This window comes from Marmota marmota, unplaced genomic scaffold (assembly GCF_001458135.2).
Source record: "Marmota marmota marmota unplaced genomic scaffold, marMar, whole genome shotgun sequence".
NCBI lineage: Eukaryota > Metazoa > Chordata > Mammalia > Rodentia > Sciuridae > Marmota > Marmota marmota.
Genome location: NW_025999895.1, coordinates 1,327,081 through 1,345,767, shown reverse-complemented (window position 1 = coordinate 1,345,767; position 18,687 = coordinate 1,327,081). Strand labels below are relative to the sequence as shown.

Sequence of the window (18,687 nt, the reverse complement as noted above, 5' to 3'; positions counted from 1 at the left end):
TCAAGAGCTGAACCAGCTGGGCGAGAGGCACCACCGTGATCCCAGCTAAGGCAGGAGGATGGCAAGAGAGAGGCCGGCCTTGATGTTGGCAAGACCCTCTCCCCAAAATACAGTAAGGTGGGGAGCCCCTGGATTCTGGTTGAACCAGAAGGAAGGAAGGAAGGAAGGAAGGGGTGGAGGGAGGGAAGGAGGGGTATAGTCCTAAGTTTCAAAATCTATGTCCTAGCCCAAAGGAAAAATTTGAAAATGTGGAATCTTAAGTAGGTTTATTGGAAAACAATAAATCAAAAAGAATACATTAAGCTCTTTTTGTGGGGGGCGGTACTGGAGATTGAACGCAGGGGTTTCTACCACTGAGCTGCATTCCCGGTCATTTTCACTTTATGAGACAGGGTCTCTGAGTTGCTAAGGAGCTGGAGATCCTCCTGCCCAGACTCCTGACCCTGATCCAGGCGTGGCCCCTGACCTGGCTGTACGCGGAGCTGCCACCGGACGGAAACTGACGGGTTGCTAGGGCTTCCGAGTCTGTCTTCATAAAGGGCCTGGGACATAGATTTCTTGTCCACTTTTGGTTTGTGGAAGAGCCCCACCTCCTCTGTTCTTTCAAGCAGTTTGTGCAACATGGCACTACCCCTGAGAGTCTGCTAGACCTGCCTGACGAGGAGCTGGGCCCGGGGACATTTCCAGGGGTAGATCTCGACCACATTTCCCGCTTCTTCTAGCGTCCATCTTAGTATCTATTCTCTGGGAAATCATCTGTATTTCCTTTTATTTCGTTCATGATGTTTGGTCTGAGCTTCTTGTTATTTCTTTACTATTTCCCCCCATAGAGGGGATTGAACGCGGGGCTCTACCTCCGAGCCACATCTCCAGACCTTTCTTCATCTTTTACCCTGAGACAGGGTCTCCCCAAGTTGCCCGGCTGGCCTGGAGCTTTCGATCCTCCCGCCCAGCCTCCTGGAACGTGGGGCTACAGGCCCGCGCCTCGGTGCCAGCTTCTCCTGACTTACAGATGACCATCCTGCCTGTGCGTGCGTCGGCTCCTCGGCCAGCCTGGCCTGCTGGTCCCTGTCCCACCCCTCCTCCCCAGCTCAGGAGGGGACTTGGCCCATCGGTGAGCTCTCTCAACTTCCCCTTCCCATCTTGTAAACACGTGCAGGTCCTCTGCTCCCGGGTAACTTCCACCTCCACCCCCAACAAGCCGACCAAGGTGCTCCCTTCGCCGGGAAGCCCCTCCGGCTCCTCCACGGTGACACATCTGGAAAGGTTCGGTTTTGTTTTACCCCTAGTCCATTGCAGGCTAAGGCTCTTGTAAAATATAATAGAATGAATCACTAGAAAAATGGAAGAAAACCCCCGAAGATATCCAAATGCAGGCCCTTGATTTTCATCATTAGATCAACAGGCGTTGCTATAGACTCCTCCAGTCAGACACTATAAAAATGGGAAGCGCCCACGCTCCATTCCTGCAGTCTTCTCGACACAGAGGAGGTACCAGAAGTTCAGGGGGCTCTTGTGGGAGGCCACAGGACACAGCTGGAGCTGCTCTGAATCTGTGGCCACCTGACTCTGCCACCCTCTCTTCTTGCTCTGCACTTGGGGCCTCCATCCCCTGGGTGACTCCTTGACTATTTCTGCTTTTTTTCTCTTTTCTTTTCCTTTTAGGTACCAGAGATGGAACTCAGGGGCACTCAACCACTGAGCCACATCCCCAGCCCTATTTTGTATTTTATTTAGAGACAGGGTCTCACTGAGTTGCTTAGCGCCTTGCTTTTGCTGAGGCTGGCTGTGAACACGTGATCCTCCTGCCTCAGCCTCCCGAGCCGCTGGGATGACAGGTGTGCGCCAGTGCACCCAGCTGCTTCTTTTCTTCACTGACTTGGCTGTCTCCTGTTCCCCTACCTTAGTCCCTCTTCTGTTGCTATAATAAAATACCCAAGGCTGAGTAATTTATAAAGAAAATGGTTTATTTTGCTCGAGGTTCTGGAGGCTGAGAAGTTCAAGAGCAGGCCGTATGTTACCACATATTCATCACAGATTTTATGTCAAATATTTTTGCAAAGAAGTGGGGTGTAGACCTTATGTGAAGCTTTTTGTTTGTTTTGTTTAACTGCGCTAGTAGTTATTTATTACTAAACTGTCTGTGGTCCAAGATTAGGATGCCGGGGATACTCATAGATCTATCTATGTCAAGATCAAATAGTCCAAAGCCACGCACATCATTTCTTTGTGACAGTTCCGCAAACATTTTTCCAGTCTGAAAAACAATAAGGTGAACACACTGGTTGCTGTCGATTGTGCATATAGTCAAAATACCACGCTTGACAAAATTTACTACGGCTGCGTTACAAAGCACAGATTTTCAAATGCTAATCCTCCGCCGTGGGCTGCAGCCAAAGACTGCCGGGCTGTTTGGTTTCCTCATCTGAGGCGCGGACCTCAGCGCCCTGCTGAGGTGTGCCCAAGGGCACCTGGGCCTCTGAGCAGCCCCGCCGCAGCCCTGGGACTTGCAGGCTGGCGGCTGGGCTCAGGCGCCTGCAGGAGTCCCTGGCAGGCCCCGCGGCCTCTTTGCCTTTCCGGGCCTGAGGACCAACGCCGCCCCTGGAGGATGATGTGAGGAGAGATTTTAAACCAGATTTTGGATTCAAAAAATGGGTGCACAGGCTGGGGGCTGGGGCTCAGCGGTAGCGCACTTGCCTGGCATGTGTGAGGCGCTGGGTCGAGTCTCAGCGCCGCCTGTGAATAAATTTGAAAAATAAAGGTCTATCAACAACTGCAAAAATATTTTTAAAAAAATCCTGGGTGCAACGATCACGGGGAGAAGCACAGCCACACGGCCTCTGGAGGGCTTCCTGGCTGGTCGGAGGCTGCCTGTGGGGTGACTGACTTCTCGTGGAGCCACTGAGGCCTGGCCTGACCTCCCTCTGGAGTGGCCTCCTGGAGGCCCACCTCCACGGCTGGGGACCAGGTCCCAGCACATGCACCTTCAGGGGCACGTGCAGGCCCCCCTCCCTCTCTCTTTGATCTTGGTAGTGGGTCCCTCCCAGGGGCCTCCACAGGCCCTGCACCCCTGCCCTCTCCACGTGTCTCTCTGGGTGACTGCCATGGGGTCAGTCACATCACTGGGCTGAGAACTCGCAGACACAGCCCCGTTGGCCCCTTCCTGGTCCTTTGGTCACCCCCACTTGGACATGTAGTGGTCGACGGGACTGCCAGGACTCCTGGAGTTAGCATGGAAGCATCCGGGTTGGTTTGGGGGAGGGTCCAGCAGGAAGGAAGCAGGGTCACTCCTGGGAGGCAGTCCTTGCCCCACCACTAGTGCTGAGTAACCAAGCTGGTGGCTCAGCCGTCACTTTATTGTGCTTACACGTTCTGTGGTCAGGAGCCTGGACCGGGCCCAGCAGGGACGGCTTGTCTTCGCCCCATCTGCAGGAAGCCTCGGCCACTGGCAAGGACTCGCGTGGCCTGGGGCTGGCGTCCTCTGGAAGCTCCTCCACCCACGTGTCTGACCCTTGTTATCAGCTTTTAGCTGGGACCCCAGCCACCAAAGCCAGCCCCGATGCGAGGGGAGGGGACACAGACCCACCCCGTGGGATGAGGGCCAAAGAATCTGTGAACACGTTTTATTTTCAAACTGCTGCTAGAGGGAAATGTTTTCCAAATTCCTTTCCCTTGGCCAGAATCCCAGGGGCGAGGGATTTCTGTCCCTGTGCAGGATTATCTCCAGGAAAACCCGTTTTAAACCCTGATTCCTGGCCAGGCAAGTGGCCACTTCACTGGGGGCCCAGGAGGCTCAGAGGGTATTTCCTTGAGTGAGTCACATGGGGTTCCTGGGGGACTGACTTTGAGCAACATCAGTAGAACCTTCCTTTTTCCCACCCCTTAGAGGGCCCCGGGGTGAGGTGGCTGTGGGCCTCTGCTCACCTGCTTTGTTTCGAATACACAGAGCCTCATCCCGGGCCAGGTGGACCCTGGGCTGGCTGGGTGGGGCACAGGGTTCCCACTGGAGGAAAGACAGCCCTGGGGTCTGAGGGAGATGCGGAGGGTGGCCATGGGTCCTCATCCCCTGAGCCTGGGGCCCTGGCCCCGCTTCCTGGACCCATGAGCCTCATCTAGTCCCCTGCTGGCCTGTGGCAGCACAAGAGCCATGCCCAGCTTTGGCTTCTAGATTCCCCCATGGCAGGGTGCAGGGTCAGGGTCATTCCCCGGGACCAGAGAGAAACGGCAAAGGGGCAGTGCGCAGCAGAGGCCAGGGCTGGAGGAGAGGCCTGCAGTTCTCCTGGGCCTCCATCTGCCCACCGACCTGGGGATTTGCTGAACGCAGTCCTGGCCCTGGACTTTCCAATTTAGAGACTCTTATCCTTTTACATTCACTTATAATTTTAAAGTGTGGGCCGATGCATGCCATAAAGACAATGTGATTTAGCAATCACATAGAATCACACACACGGTGTATATGTGTAAAAGCTTGCCATGATTCCTTTTCTGTTCAGCTTTTTTATTTTAATTAATTAAGTATTATTATTATTTTGGTACCAGAGATTGAACTCAGGGGCACTCAACCACTGAGCCACTTTCCCCAGCCCTATTTTGTATTATTATTATTATTTTTTAGAGACAGGGTCTCACTGAGTTGCTTAGTGCTTTGCCATTGCTGAGGCTGACTTTGAACTCAGGATCCTCCTGCCTCAGCCTCCCGAGTTGCTGGGATGACAGGCCTGTGCCACCAAACCCAGCTTCCTTCCCCTGGGCCACGCTGGCTCCTTCCCCTGGCTGAGCAGCCTTGAGCCGGGGAGGTTCCTCCACCGTCCACCCACAGAAGGCCGTCTGGGTTGTTCCCCAGGTCCAGCTGTTGTGAAGCCGCCATGGACATTCTTGTTTGGGACTTTGTGTGAACTTCACTTCTCTGGGATAAATTCCCAAGAATGTGATTGTGAGGTTGTTTGGTGGTTGTGCTTATTTTTTTTAGGAAGCTGCTAAACCCTTTTCTGGAGAGATGGGATCAGGTTACCTACCTACCAGAAGTGCATGAATGGTTCCGTTTCTCCACATCCTCCAAAGCAATGGGTTTTGCGACTATTTTTATTTTAGCCGTTCTGATGGGTGTGTGTTGACATGGTGCTGTGGTTCCCATTTTCACTTTTCTGACAACTGATGATGCTGAACATCCTTTCAAGTGCTTATTTGCCATCTGTATAACCTCTCTAATGAAATGTTTGCTCGTGTCTTTGCTCATTTTCTAACCGAATTGCTTGCTTTTTTACCATGGAGGGGTTTTCTTTGGTAGTCGTAGATGGACACAATACCTGTATTTTATTCATCTATCTTTCTGTGGTGCTGAGGATGGAACCCAGGGCTTCACACGTGTTAGGCAAGCGCTCCACCGCTGAGCCACGGCCCAGCCTATCTTGGAGCTTTAAGAGTTTTCCGTGTATCTCGGACCCTCGCCCCTGGTCTGGAGTGTGGTTTCTGGGTACCTTCTCCTAGTCTGTGGCTCACCTTTTCATGTTCTGATCCAGGTTTTGTTTTTAGCTTTACTCTTTTGTATAACTTCCAACGTATGGAAAGTTTGCTGGAGCGGTGAAAGGAGCCTCTGCACCCCACGTGCCACGCTGCAGCGCACCTTATCACCCTGTTTTCTGACCCACTTGAGAGCACGTTGCTGACAAGACGCCCATTGTGCCCAGAGACGGTGGGTCTCCTACAGCACGGACCAGATCCCCCAGACTCGGCAGCAGGACCATCAGAGTCAGACCTTGCTGTTGTAGGACACCACCCTGCGCCACAGACCCGAGTTCTCCTGTGGGCCCAGGGCCCGGCCCGGCCCCTGTGTTCGTCTGTTTCCATGCTTCTCTCCCGTCCTATGACCTAGAAGTCAAATCTTCGTTTGTGACTTTGTCCTTCAAATATTTTGTTCCACACTGATTCGACAGTTGGGGTCAGTGGTTTGGAATTCAGGAGGAAGCCTGTTGAGCAGATGGGGAAACTGAGGTCAGCAGCGCCCAGCAAGCCCCGTTAGGTAATGCTTTTGCCACTTGGCTCAAGGTGACACCTGCCAGGTTCCTCCACGGTGCAGTTAAATTAATTAGTATTTTGAACTTACTAATTACTAAGTAATAATTAGTGAGTGCTCTGAGAGCAGACTCTTGGAGGCCAAGTAAATAGCCTGTTTCCTCCGACCTTTCACCAGCAGTCGGAGCATCCGCTGTTGATTCCTCCCTGAATCAATTATTAATATGCCGGTTGCCAAATGGAAGTTTTCTGATCCCATTATTCCTTCCACATTTACGAGTCAGCTTTCCCCCCATTCACGTATTCAATCATTTATCTTCATCATGAATCATTTATGTCGTCAATAAAGATGGCCGTCCATTACGGCAAGGTGCTGCTCAGACCGTCCGTCCCAGGTCTGGCCAGAGGGAAGCCCTCTGTCTTCCCCCTTCCCAAGGACCCTGTCGTCTCTGTTGTTCTCGGGCACTTCCTGACCTCCTTCTGGCACCACCAACCGGGCCAGGCTCGGAATTCATGCGCTGCCCCAGCCCCGGGCTCGGTCTTTCCGGAAGGGCCCACGCTCCTGTGAGAGGAGCCGGGACTGGGCTCTGGGCCGGCTGTGAGTCTCTGGACAGGAGCTGGACTCAACGCCACATCCACTCTGAGGCTGTCTGTACTGGAAACCGAGTTCACACCAACGCTGCAGCCTTAGCCCACGTAGTGGAGTTGTTCCAAACTTCTTTCCACCTGGAGGCTCCCTTTCTAAAAGAGAAGCCTGCCCCCTCCTCCAACACTTCCTGCCAACTGCCACTACCCGAGAGCCCACGAGGCGGGTCCCTGGAGCAGGAAGGAGGTGGTATGACCTTCCTGGGGCCACTGTAACCAATGACCAGCTCTGGAGACCAGGGCATGTGCAGGGTGGGCTGCTGGGGTCCAGGCTCTCTCCAGCTTCTGGGTGCTGGTGGTCCTTGTGGCCCTCAGCTGCAGACACAGGGCTCCACCTCTGCCTCATCGTCCACAGCCCGTCTCTCCTCTGTGTGCAAACTGCTCTCCCCTGTCACTGTGTCACTGACAGGGCAGGGGTTCTAACACGACCTGCGTGGCCCAGGTCAGTGGCCAGCATCACCACGGGCAGCCAGGCTGTCCTAGCCCACTCACACTGCAAACATTCTGTTTCCAAGTAAGGCCAAGTCGCAGGTGTGGGGCTGCCACTTCAATACGTCTTGCAGGGGACATGTCTCACCCGTGCGGGGTGGAGTCTTTGTGTAACAGGCCCCAGGCTTGCAGCTGTGGCTTCCTGGACACCAGGCTGGAGACTGAGTGCATAGGGAGGGAGGGGTCGGGACCCGAAGGACAGAGCGGGCAGCCACAGGCAGAGGTGCTGGAAGGAGTGCTGGCCACAGTGGCCCCAGAGGGCTCGGGAGATGAGCTCACCCCAGATGAGGCACTCAGCAGGACTGCAGGAGCCCTGCTCAGGGACATGTCTGCTCACTCCACAGTAGCCAGGGCCCCTCCAGAGTGTGCTGGCTGAGGGGTCAGCTGGGTGTGCCAGTCCAGGGCCGTCCTCAGTGTGAGAGCTCCGTGGCCTGAGCAGCAGCCGGGACCTCTCAGGCTCCTACCCGTTTGATGAAGAGCTGAACTTCAGCCCCAACCTCCACTGGTGCCCCACAGGCATCCGCACTTGGGGACTGCTACTCAGGCTTCGCCAGGCATCAGGCCATTAAAAAACCTGTCCTGGAACTGGCACAGTGGCCCACACCCTAGCTACTCAGTGGGCTGAGGAAGGAGGGCCCAAGTTCAAGCCAGCCTGGGCAACTGAGCGAGACCCTGTTTCAAAATAAAAATTGTAAAAGGCGCAGGGGAGTCTGAGACGTGGTTCGGTGGTGGAATTCTTGCCTAGCACACTCAAGGGTCGGGTTCAACCCCCAGTGCTGCAAAAACAAGCCAGCAAAACCCACCTGTCCAGGGGGGATCGTGGAGGGTGCTCCTGGTCCCACACGCCCAGGCCCTATTTCAGACTCCCCAGGCTGCAGGTGGGCTTGCGAGGCACCGCCATTCCCGAAGAGCACGGGTCCCACGACTCGCTCCTGCCAGGGGAGGGCCGGCATCCTCATCAGGGTTTTGCAGCATCAGACTGAGCCCAGCACCTGGAATTCAAGGAGGTAAGACCGCTTCCCGTGAGCGACGTGGGGAAACAGAAACCCACAGAGACGTGGAGCCACGCACCAGGGTCAACACTGGACGGGCCTCAGCTTCTGCCCAGGTGTGGCTGTTGGGCCCTGGGGCTCAGGGAAAGGGCCAGTCCTCCCAGGCTGGAGCAGACATGCCGCTCCCTGGCTCCCTCGTGGAGGCAGGAGCACAGCTCCCCGCCCGCAGGTGCAGAGGCTCCGTGAATTTGTCAACACTTGAAAGGCCCTGGTTCCTGTGCTAACTTCCTGTTCCAGTTCAATTGCCAACATAACCACAGGCGGGTTAATTGCATGTCCATCAACATGCCCAGGGAGAGCACCGAGCCCACGCCCAACCCGGCCGAACTCTCCGGCAGCTCCTCTAGGGCCAAGCTTGCCCCAGACTGCAGGAAGCCAGAAAGCAGAGGCCAAGCTGTGCTAGCCACACCCCTGGGGCCTGCCCTGTGCTCGGGGACCCCCATTCTCCTTCCTGTGAGCCGGCTTGCCTGCTGGGGAGCGTGGGAGCGGGATGACCTTCTGGGAGGCACCCGGCAATATTCCTCCCCAAGTGAAGTGCTCCTAACCAGCACCCCAGCAGGTGCAGGGGTTTCTCACCAGGACGCCCAGATGCAGAGGAAGGGCACTCACAGGGACCACCTGTCCACCACACCTGCACTGGAATCTGTCCCCGCACCTGGAGCAGAGGAGCTGGACCAGGGAGAGATCGCTGAGCTGACGCAGCACCGCGTACTCAGGAGGACTGAGGTGACGGTGCCTGAGTGGCATAAAGATCCTCAGGTCCTGAGTCAAAGGACAGGAGCCACGCGCAGGCAGGCTGCGTGTGCTGCGCTGACCACGCCCAGCGCCCTCTCTGGCCTTCTGTGCTGATGTGTGTGTGCTTGGGGGGGCAGCAGGGCGCGGAAGCCAGTGCCCATGGTTTTTCACTTTAGAATCTTTTATACCTTTTGAATTTATCATTTATTTGTTTGTTTTTGAGGTACTGGGGTGGAACCCAGGGAGGCTTTATCACAGAATTACACCCCCAATCCTTTGTATTTTGTTTTGAGACAGGCTCTATCTGCTTAGTTACTTGGCTGGCCTTGAATTTGTGGTCCTCCTGCCTCAGCCTCCTGAGCCACTGGGATTACAGGCGTGGGCGATGATGCTGGCACCTTTTAACTTTTTTTTTTTTTTTTTTAGTTGTAGTTGGACACAATACTTTTATTTCTTTATATGTGGTGCTGAGGATTGAACCCAGGGCCCCGCACATGCTAGGTGAGCCACAACCCCAGCCCCCCTTTTTTAATATTTATTTTTTAGTTATAGGTGGACACAATACCTTTATTTTGTTTCTATGTGGTGCTGAGGATCGAACCCAGCACCTCACACGTGCTAGGCAATGCTGTTTACTGAGCCCCAGCCCAGCCCACACCTTTGACTTAAAAGAGTATTGTATTACTTTCCCAGACCCCCCTATGACACATGTGCACAAATTGGGTGACTTAAAACTATAAAAGTTTATTCTCTTATCGTTCTGAAGCCCAGAAGTCCAGAATCGAGGTGCCACAGAGCCACCTTCCTCTGAGGCTCCTAGGGGCTCCTTCCTTGTCCTCCCAGCCTCCAGTGGCCCAAGCATTCCCTGGGGGTGGTGCATCTGTGGTCTCTGCCTACATCTTTTTTTTTTTAGTTGTCAATGGACTTTATTCATTTATATGCCGTGCTGAGAATCGAACCCAGTGCCTCACACATGCCAGGCAAGTGCTCTGCCACGGAGCCCCAGCCCAGCCCTCCGCCTCCTCTTCACGTAGTTTTCCTTTAGTGTGGGTGAGTCTCAAATAGCTTTTGTCTTTCTCTAAAGAGGATGTTTGTCATTGGAGTTAGTGTCCAACCTAAATCCAGGATGACCTCACCTAGAAATGAGCCATAAATCAGACCCTGAGAGAGTCTGGGGATCTGCAGTCCAGCCTCTGCTCTGCCACGGATCCCTGGACACCTGGGTGTCTGGACACATGGACACCTGCCCTGACTCTCCAGGGCCCCTTTCCTCAGGTCCAGGCCACTCTGGGGGACACACAGTAGGAGGGGGATGGAAATGACAAGAAGGAAGATTCCAGAAACCAGAATTGAAGCACGGAGGTGTATATGACGCCTGAGGACAGGTGCAGAGGGGGTGCAGCCTCTGCCAGGCTGAACCAGACTGGCACCCTGGGGGCTCCCACCCACTTGAGCCACACTTTGCCAGATACATAGCTGCAGAGCCAGGGGGGCACAGTGCTGGAGGCAGGATGCCCAGGGCTCCGCCCACAGCCATGGAGACTTGGAAGAGTGACCGCCGCTCCTTAGTGGCACAGTGCAGAGCTGGCCCAGGGCTGGTGAGAGGGTACAGCAGGATGGGCAGGGGGCTGCTTTTCAACAGATGCAGTTGGACCAATTTCATTCTGCACCTCAGCCTGGGAAGAAGCAGTGGGCCACCCTCCCAGCCCTCTGTGTTCCCAGCCCTGAGCTTGGATGGCCAGGAGGACCAGCCATGAACACCTAGGCAACAGCCCGTGGCAGTGTGGAGACAGGTGGCTGGGGAGGGGGGCCACACTAGAGAAGGGGTCAGGCCCACCGTCCATCAGGAGGCTGAGTGTGCTGGGCTGAGGCTGGGATGGGTGTGGGTGCAGGATGCTCAGGAGCCCAACAAGCTGCTGGTCCTTTCTGGGGCCATCTAGTGACACATTATGAATACATTCACTTATTTAGCAGCACTGGGGGTTGGAGCCAGGGCCTCCCATGCGCTGGGTGAGCACCCTCCCACTGAGTTGCAACCCTGGCCTGAGAAAATGCGTTTCTGAAAGTTGCATGACAAGCCAGAGGTTCTCGTTGGTCCACGGCAGTAAGAGAGCCCCCAACACATGCACACAGGGGGAAAGTCCTGACTCAGAGGCCGAGGCAGACAGTCTCTCATGGTTAGGTGAAGTGAAATGGACTGGAATTCAAACATGGCCTGTTATAATTTCTTGGTTCGATTTCCCCATCTGACCATATAAAATTTTCAGGAAGAATATGGAAAAAATAAAAGGGAGACAGAGGGAGAAGTGAGACAGAGACCAAGGAACAGGAACAGGAGTGCTGGGAGGGGCAGGCCCCGGAGGCCTGGCTGGACCTACTGGGCACCTCCAGGGGGCCCACCCTTCCCACACCTCGCTGCCAGCTTCTGGTCTCTAGAACCATGAGAAAATAAATTCTGGTCATCTAAGCTGGCCAGTCTGTGGTCATTTGCTGTGACAGCCGGGACACTGGCTGCACTGGCTTGGCCGTGATTGCCAATGGAGTCTCACCATTGGGGAGAACGTGGGATGGTGGAAGATTTGTGCTCCTGGGACTGTATGGCCTGGCTGGGTCACAGGAATAAGACCTAGGACAAGGCCATCTCCTTCCAGTGCTAGAGGAGATCTCAGGGAGCTTGGATGGCCAGGAGGACCAGCTAGAAACACATAGGCAACGGGGCAGAGTCCGGCCAGCCTAGGTTAGGGCCTCCTGAGGGTCAGGAGGTTGGGCTAGCTGGCCTGGCAGGGAGTGGACCTTGGGGCTATAACCTGGTGCTCAGTGGCCACAGGCTGTGGTTGGAGAGGGGTCAGCCCTGTGCATTCAGAGTCACTCTGAAAGGGGGAGGGGTGGAGCAGACACAAGGGCCTGGGCAGGTCACCAGCATCCACCACAGCACCAGATCCTCTGACTGGCCCTGGATGACTCTTCCTGGCAGAACCCTTCTTCTCCAGGCTTCCTGACACTACCCTGGCCCCCGTCACAATTTCTTGGTTCGATTTCCCCATCTGGTATCCCCTCCTTGGCCCCTCCTGTCCTGTCCCCTGTAGACCCTGCAGTATGACCCCTCCCACACCACTGATTGCCATTCCCTGCTATGCCTCATCTCTCAAGGCCATGTCCAGGCAGGGAGGGCCTGCCTCACTCACTCCAGAACCAGCCAGCTGCCTGACAATCACCTCCTGCCGGCCAAGTCCAAGTCCCCCAGAAGCCTGCCTGGCGCTCAACTTGGCAAAGAGCCCCGGCCCTTGTAGGGGTGCAGGTCCCAGAGTGCAGGCAGTGTGGCTATGCTCCCTGTACCCACACCCCCCATGCGCACCTCTGCAGTCAGAACCCTGTACCCACACGCACCCCTGCAGTCAGAACCCTGTACCCACACCCCCACGCGCACCCCTGCAGTCAGAACCCTGTACCCATGCCCCCCACACGCACCCCTGCAGTCAGAACCCTGTACCCCCGCCCCGCCCCACGCACCCCTGCAGCCCTCGGAACCCTTACAATCCAGCTCCAGCCCCTGCTCCCACTCTGCCCCCTCCCTGGCTGCAGCTCCTCCTTTCCATCTGCCTGCTGCTGGGCAGGACCCTCTGAGCTCTTCCAGTGCTGAGGCTCCTTCCTCTGGAGGCCTCAGATGGACCTCCGCGCAGAGCCAGAGGTGCGGGGTCCCACCTCCTGAGCCGCGGGACCTGCCCTGTAGCTTAGGGCCTGAAGGACCTGAAGGACCTCTGGCCCCACTGCTGGCCCTGCACTCTGAGACCTTCCCCCTCCCACCCCTGCAGGAGGCCCTGGAAGCCTGGGGCCCCGGCCCTGCAGGTCCTCCTGAAAGGAGCTACCTGCACGCCCCCCTCTGCTCTGCTCAGACGTCAGTGTCACCCCCGTTTCAAACAGCCCCACCCAGGTGGCCCTGGGCCATGCTGCCTAACTGACACCATCTGTCCCAGGCCCCACTAATGTGCAAGCTCAGTGTGGGGCTCCATGTGGTGTCCTTGCTCCATGCGAGCTCTCTGGGCCTGCAACGGCCCTGGGAGCCCATGTGGCAGCTGAGCCAGAGGGTCCTCTGTAAAGGGCTGCTGTGAGCTGGGGGCTGGCCAGATGTGTCCTTCCCTGAGAGCTGCCCCACGCCCTTATCCACAGCCCCTCAGGGTCTTTGAGGTGGGCCCCTGAAGCGCTGCAGTCAGGACAGGAAGCTGTACCCTGGGAGAGCAAGCAGTGGATACTACCCAGGAGGGCCCCCGAAGCCTCACCTCAAGGGCCCCTCTGCCTAAAGCCCTGGGTGGGCTTTGAGTGGCCAGCAAAGGCCCCAGTGAGTGGTACAGGAGCCGTCCAATAGGCCAAGGATGGGAGGGTGGGTTCAGAAAGCCAGCTGCCCCTCCCCCAACCCACTGATGTATAACAAAGGCCACAGCAGTGCAGCAGGAAGGGGGCAGGCCAGCTGGACCTGACAGGAAGGCTGACCCTTGGTCCTCTGTCACAGTGTGTACCAAAATCAATCAAAGTGCATCATACACCAAATGGTGAAAAATAAACCCCAAAGCTTCTAGAATAAAACAGGAGGACCTTCAAAGACACTGTGGTCAGCAAAGATTTCTGATGTAGGGTGCCAAGGTCGCTGACCAGAAAAGGGAAGACTGGACTTCATGAGAATCAAGAACTTGAAGCTGAGCGCACTGGTGCACACCTGTGATCCCACGACTCAGGAGGCTGAGGCAGGAGCTCACAAGTCCCAGGGCAGTCTGGGCATCTCACCAGGCCCTGTCTCAAAACCGAGTGACAGGGCTGGGGACAAGGCTCAGGGTGCAGCTCCTGCCTAGCATGTTTGAGGCCCTGGGTTCAGTCACCTTACTGCAAAACAATCCAACAGTGAAAATCAAGAACTTGGAGCCAGGCCTAATGCTGCACACCTGGTGATCCCAGTGACAGGAGGCCAAGGCAGGGCTGTGATTTCCAGGCCAGGGGGGGCAACTTAGGATGGGAGGCCTTGACTTAAGAATAAAAAGGGGGCGGGGCCGTGGCTCAGCGGTAGAGCGCTCGCCTAGCATGTGTGAGGCCCTGGGTTTGAACCTCAGCACCACATAAAAATAAATAAATAAAATAAAGGTATTGTGTCCAACTACAACTAAAGAAAAAAAAATTTAAAAAAAAAAAGAAGAATAAAAAAGTCCACAGATGTAGCTCAGAGGCAGAACAATTCTGGGCTCAATTTCTAGGGAAAAAAGAAAGAAAGAAACACCAGCCTCTGAGTGAAATCTAAGCCCAAACAAAGCGCCTCTCAACAGGGGTGTAGAGAGGTGACTAGCCAAGATCTGTGTCCGGAACGTGTCAAGAGCCCCAAAATCAACAAGAAAGACACATCAACACTATTTTTAAAAGGGGCAACACATTGGAACAGGGACCTCCTGGATCCAAAGGGTGAAGAAATGACCCAGTCAGATGAACACTGGTGGCCCCTAGCCATCGGGAACAAGCCTTAAGCCACAGGAGGCTTCCCACCCTCAGAAAGGCAGAGCTGAGGAAGACTGACAGTTCCAAGTGCCAGTGAGGAGCAGGGACCACGGGACTCTGACACCGTCCCCGTGACCCAGCAATTCCCCTTCCAGTGGAATGCACCTACAAGGGTTAATTTTATGTGTCAACTTGACTGGGCCAGGGGATGCTGCGGTGTCTGCTCAAACCTAATTCTGGTGTTTTTGAGGGTGTTCTGGATGGGGTTAGGATCTGGCTGGTGAATGTGGACTGAGTGAAGCAGACACTCCTTCCCAAGTGGGAGGCAAATGCCGATCTTCCTAAGAGTAGGAGGATTTCCTCCTTCTGACTGTTTGAACTGGAACACACACTGCCCTCAGACTCAAACTGCACCATCAGCTTCCCGCCCAGGGCACATCTTGGGACTTGACTGTGATCATGTGAACCAATTCCTTCTAAAGAATCCCTTGACATAGATGTAGACACAGGTGTGGGCCTATCCCTATTGGTTCTCTCTCTCTCTGCATAACCCTAAGACAATATCCAAGACAAAGAAGGGCTTAAACTACCAAAAGGCATGAAAAAGAATGAGAGTAACAGCTGTGTTTGTTATAGTCCCGCTTTGAGCTGAGGGACCACAGTGGGCACCATGCAGATGGATAGGCCTCACATCCTTGGGCCAGAGGACTTCCGGGTGGGAATGGAGGAAAAGCAGGAGTGTGGGGGGGTGAAGCCCCAAGAGCCTGCAGGAACCCCATCTATACCTGATGGGTGGCTACCCATGCTAGTGCCTAGCTCCTGGTGAGGACATCTTGGGTCCCTCACGTGCCCAGCGGTTGGTGTGCTTGTCCCACGCAGCAGGGCACTGCCTCCTCTGCCCCACTGACCAGATGTTGGCACTGCCCAGGGCAATGTGAGTTAGTGGGACCCACAGGTGGGAGCAGTGAGCGAGGTGGTGGCATTGGGGGACACAAGGGCTGAGCTCAGCCCAGGGCAGGCCCACAGCACTTGGCAGGCGTCAGACTCGGTGCTGGTCATCCTGAACCACCAACCACCGGGGGCGCTCTGAGGCATGCCCAAGCCCCATACTTCTTGGAGCTTATAGGCCTGGGGTTGGCTGTCCTGGTTCCTGTCCGTCAGCCCCTCTGCTTCATGCTGGGGAGTCCTTGCTGGGGATGGGGACTGCCATGGCTGATCCTGGCTCCCTCCTGTGTATGCTGGCCCCAGAGCTGTGCCTTCCCAAGTCATTTGCCAGGACAGCTGTGCCTGCCATGCCTGGCTCTTCCTCTTGTCCATGGAGGGGTGCCGGGCTCCTGGGAGGGTGCCAGTGACATTGGCTCCTTCTTCAATCATGTTGGGGAAACTTTCCTGCCCTCCCTGGGCCCTGAGGCTCCTAAGCCTGTACTGTCCACACTCTTTACTCCAGGCCCCCCACACCCAGTTATAGTGAGCTAGAGACCCCTGGAGCCCACCTCCTACCCACCTCTGCTAGAAGTCCTCCATGGCCCCAATCCTGGGGTAGTGACAGGGCAGACTTGGGGGCGGGTTTTCATCCCACTGCCCCTGGTGTGGGGGGGCGCAGGAGTGCAACCTTGCCCTGAAGCTAGCAGAGACTGGTAGGCCTTAACTTACCCCCCACCGCAGACCAGCCACACCTCAGGGGCAGGGCTCTGAGTCTCTGCGGCATCCCTGCGAGCCTCTCCCAGCCTCTAGAGCGATAGGGGAGCCCAGCCGCAGCCTGGGGGAACAGGCCCCATATGCCCTGCTCTTGCTGGTGCCCCACGCCTTTGGCTTATCATGACACATTCATGAGTTGCTGGGCTGCCCTCCCCAGGGCCCATGGGCCTCTCCTGGGCAGCAATGCCAGCCACTGGGGCACCTCCCTCTGAGTGTTCAGAAAACAGGAGGACTTCCAGGTGCCGCCTGTACTCCTGCATGCCCTGAGCTGGCAGCACCCATCTGGAGTCCAGCTGGTGATTCCCAGAGTGTGTGGGGAAAATTGAGGCACCCTTCTCTGCGATTGCTCGAGGGGCCTTCAGGGCAGGAGTGGCCCTGGGGTTGGGTGACTGAACCTACTGTGCAGCAAGCCGCTAAACTCTGGCCCTGCAGACCTGTTCAGGGTGCTGCTTACGGTTGTTTTGTTTTTTATTACAAAATGAATACCATTCAAAAGGGAAATTTGAGAAATATATTTTATATATAGAATCACAAAGAAGAAGAGAAAACCCACCACTGTGCCACTGCCCAGGTGTACTTCTTGGACCGTGGGCTGAGGGGAGTGGGCAGGCCCAGAGGCTGCAGTCTGAGGAGTGCCTTGGGCTCCCAGTGTCCTGGCCATCCCACTGCCACCCCCAGCATCCACTTGGTACTGGGAAGACCCCACTGCCTCTGCAGACCCCACTGCTGCCAGCCAAGTCCTGGGGCCCACAAATGGCCCTTTCCTGTCCGTCCTTCCTGCTCCCAGGGTCTGTGACCCACCCACACCCAACTGCTCTGGAGTTCCTGCAAGATCCTCCACTTAGTCTCACCTCCACCCAGCCCAGAGTCCCGGGTGGGTTGACAGATGGGGCCTCCTCCTCTGGAAGACCCCTGGGGAGTTGTCTCTGGACTTCTGTTGCCAGCTAGGACTGGGGTGAGAGCAGAACCTGTGTGGGAGGCTACGTGCTGTCAGAATCACGCCTACCAGATCCTCTTACCCAGGCACCCTCTATTTCCTCCAATGACTGCAGCCATTTTAATAGGGAAAAAAAAAAAAAAAGAGTTGAATGTATTTCAAACCTTGGGCCTGAAGCCCCTCTGCATGCCCTCCGGCCCCAGGCTTCCAGGTGCCAGGCACATGGCTGGGGAGAGTGACTCCAACACCCATTTAAGGGTTAACTTTGGCCAAAACGCCAAAAAAACGCTTGCAGCTCTTGTTCTGAGGCCCACTGATCCCCCAGTCCTGTCCCGTGGTCACCACGGGGTGTGGGTGCGGACAAAGCTGTGTTCATGGAAGCCCTGGGCCTGACAACAGTGGCACAAGGACCCCATTCTCTGCTGTCCCCAGCTGCGTCCCCTCCCCCAGTGGGCCTGACATCAGAGGCTCTGGGTCAGACATCCCGAGGGGGCCCACCCCCACCCCCACCCCCACCCCAGCCAGGCTCAGCTGCTGGGTGCCTAGACATTCACAAGGAGCCTGCCACGGAGAGGGCAGGGCTGGGGGTGGGGGGACAGGTCCTGCCTGAATGGGACCGGCAGCTGCCTCTGGTTCATCCTGCTTCATGGGAAGCTGCTGCAGTTTACAGCTGATTTTTGAACCTAGAAGTGGAGGTTTGCATCCAGCCTGACGGAGGTGATTTCTTGGTCCCAGGGCAACCTGACCTTCCTGGCTCTCCCCACGCATCAGCAGTTCCTCCTAGCTGCAGAGTCAGACTGGCCTCACCGCATCTCATGGCAGGACTGAGAAACAGGCCAGCTGGCTGGGGCCTGCGGACCTGCTGCCCAGGAAGGACAGGGCCCAAGCACCCCCTTCTGCAGGTGCTATAGGTGACCCACATTTCAAGGTGGAAGTCCCAACTCCAAAGGTTTGGGGGGCTGCTTGGACCCAAAGGCCAGTCAATCCTCATCTTGGTTTTTATAGAATAACTCAGGGCCCAAGTGTCTAGGCCCCAGGTGAGCAGACAAGCAAGCCATTCACCCCTCAGTGTGCTCATCTGTGAAATGGGCAACACCACTAACCCAGGTTGCCTAGAGTCTGAGTGTCCGGGCAGAATCTGGCACACAGGCACCCTCAATGTCATATAGGCCAGAAAGGTAGAGGCAGGAGGGGCAGAAGCCTCACTCCAGGAGCCTCATCAGGCCCCAAGCTGGACTTTGTTCATGCCTCTAGATGCTCCTGGGGCTCTGGGGATGATCTTTTCCCCAAGAGGTCCCCAGGGGCTCTCTCCATCCTCCCCTGAGAAGCACACCCCCCTGACCCCCACTTATCCAAGGCCCAGCGTTTAAGCGGGCTGTGTGCTCCAGCACAGTGTGTGTGACAAGACGTAACCCTGGGGCATGGGGCAGGGGGCGCAGAGACGGTTGGGTCAGGTTTTCCTGGAGCCCCGCGCCTGTGGTCCGGGATGCGCTATGCATGGGAGATGCGCTTTGCGCCAGGCACTGCCGCTGCCCCTCACTCTCCGCCTCATGACCTTCCCAGAGGCGCGGACAAAGGCGGGCAGAGCAGGCGGCGCCTTTAAGGACGCAGCGCGGCGGGTTCGGTGCCAGGAGGCGCCGGGCG

At 56.1% G+C, this 18,687-nt stretch overlaps 1 long non-coding RNA gene across 4 annotated transcripts in view; it reads right to left on the bottom strand.

The window, feature by feature from the left end:
• Positions 1-249: 249 nt before the first annotated feature.
• Positions 250-18,687, bottom strand: part of LOC125614505 — a 29,391-nt gene continuing 10,953 nt past the window's right edge. For 2 of the 4 annotated variants that reach the window (XR_007345091.1, XR_007345092.1), the window contains exon 2: positions 5,065-8,138. This is a non-coding gene — a long non-coding RNA (uncharacterized LOC125614505). Of the gene's footprint in view, positions 2,737-5,064; positions 8,139-8,217; positions 9,304-18,687 lie in introns of those variants that run through there. The other 2 variants (XR_007345086.1, XR_007345082.1) reach the window with 2 other exon arrangements.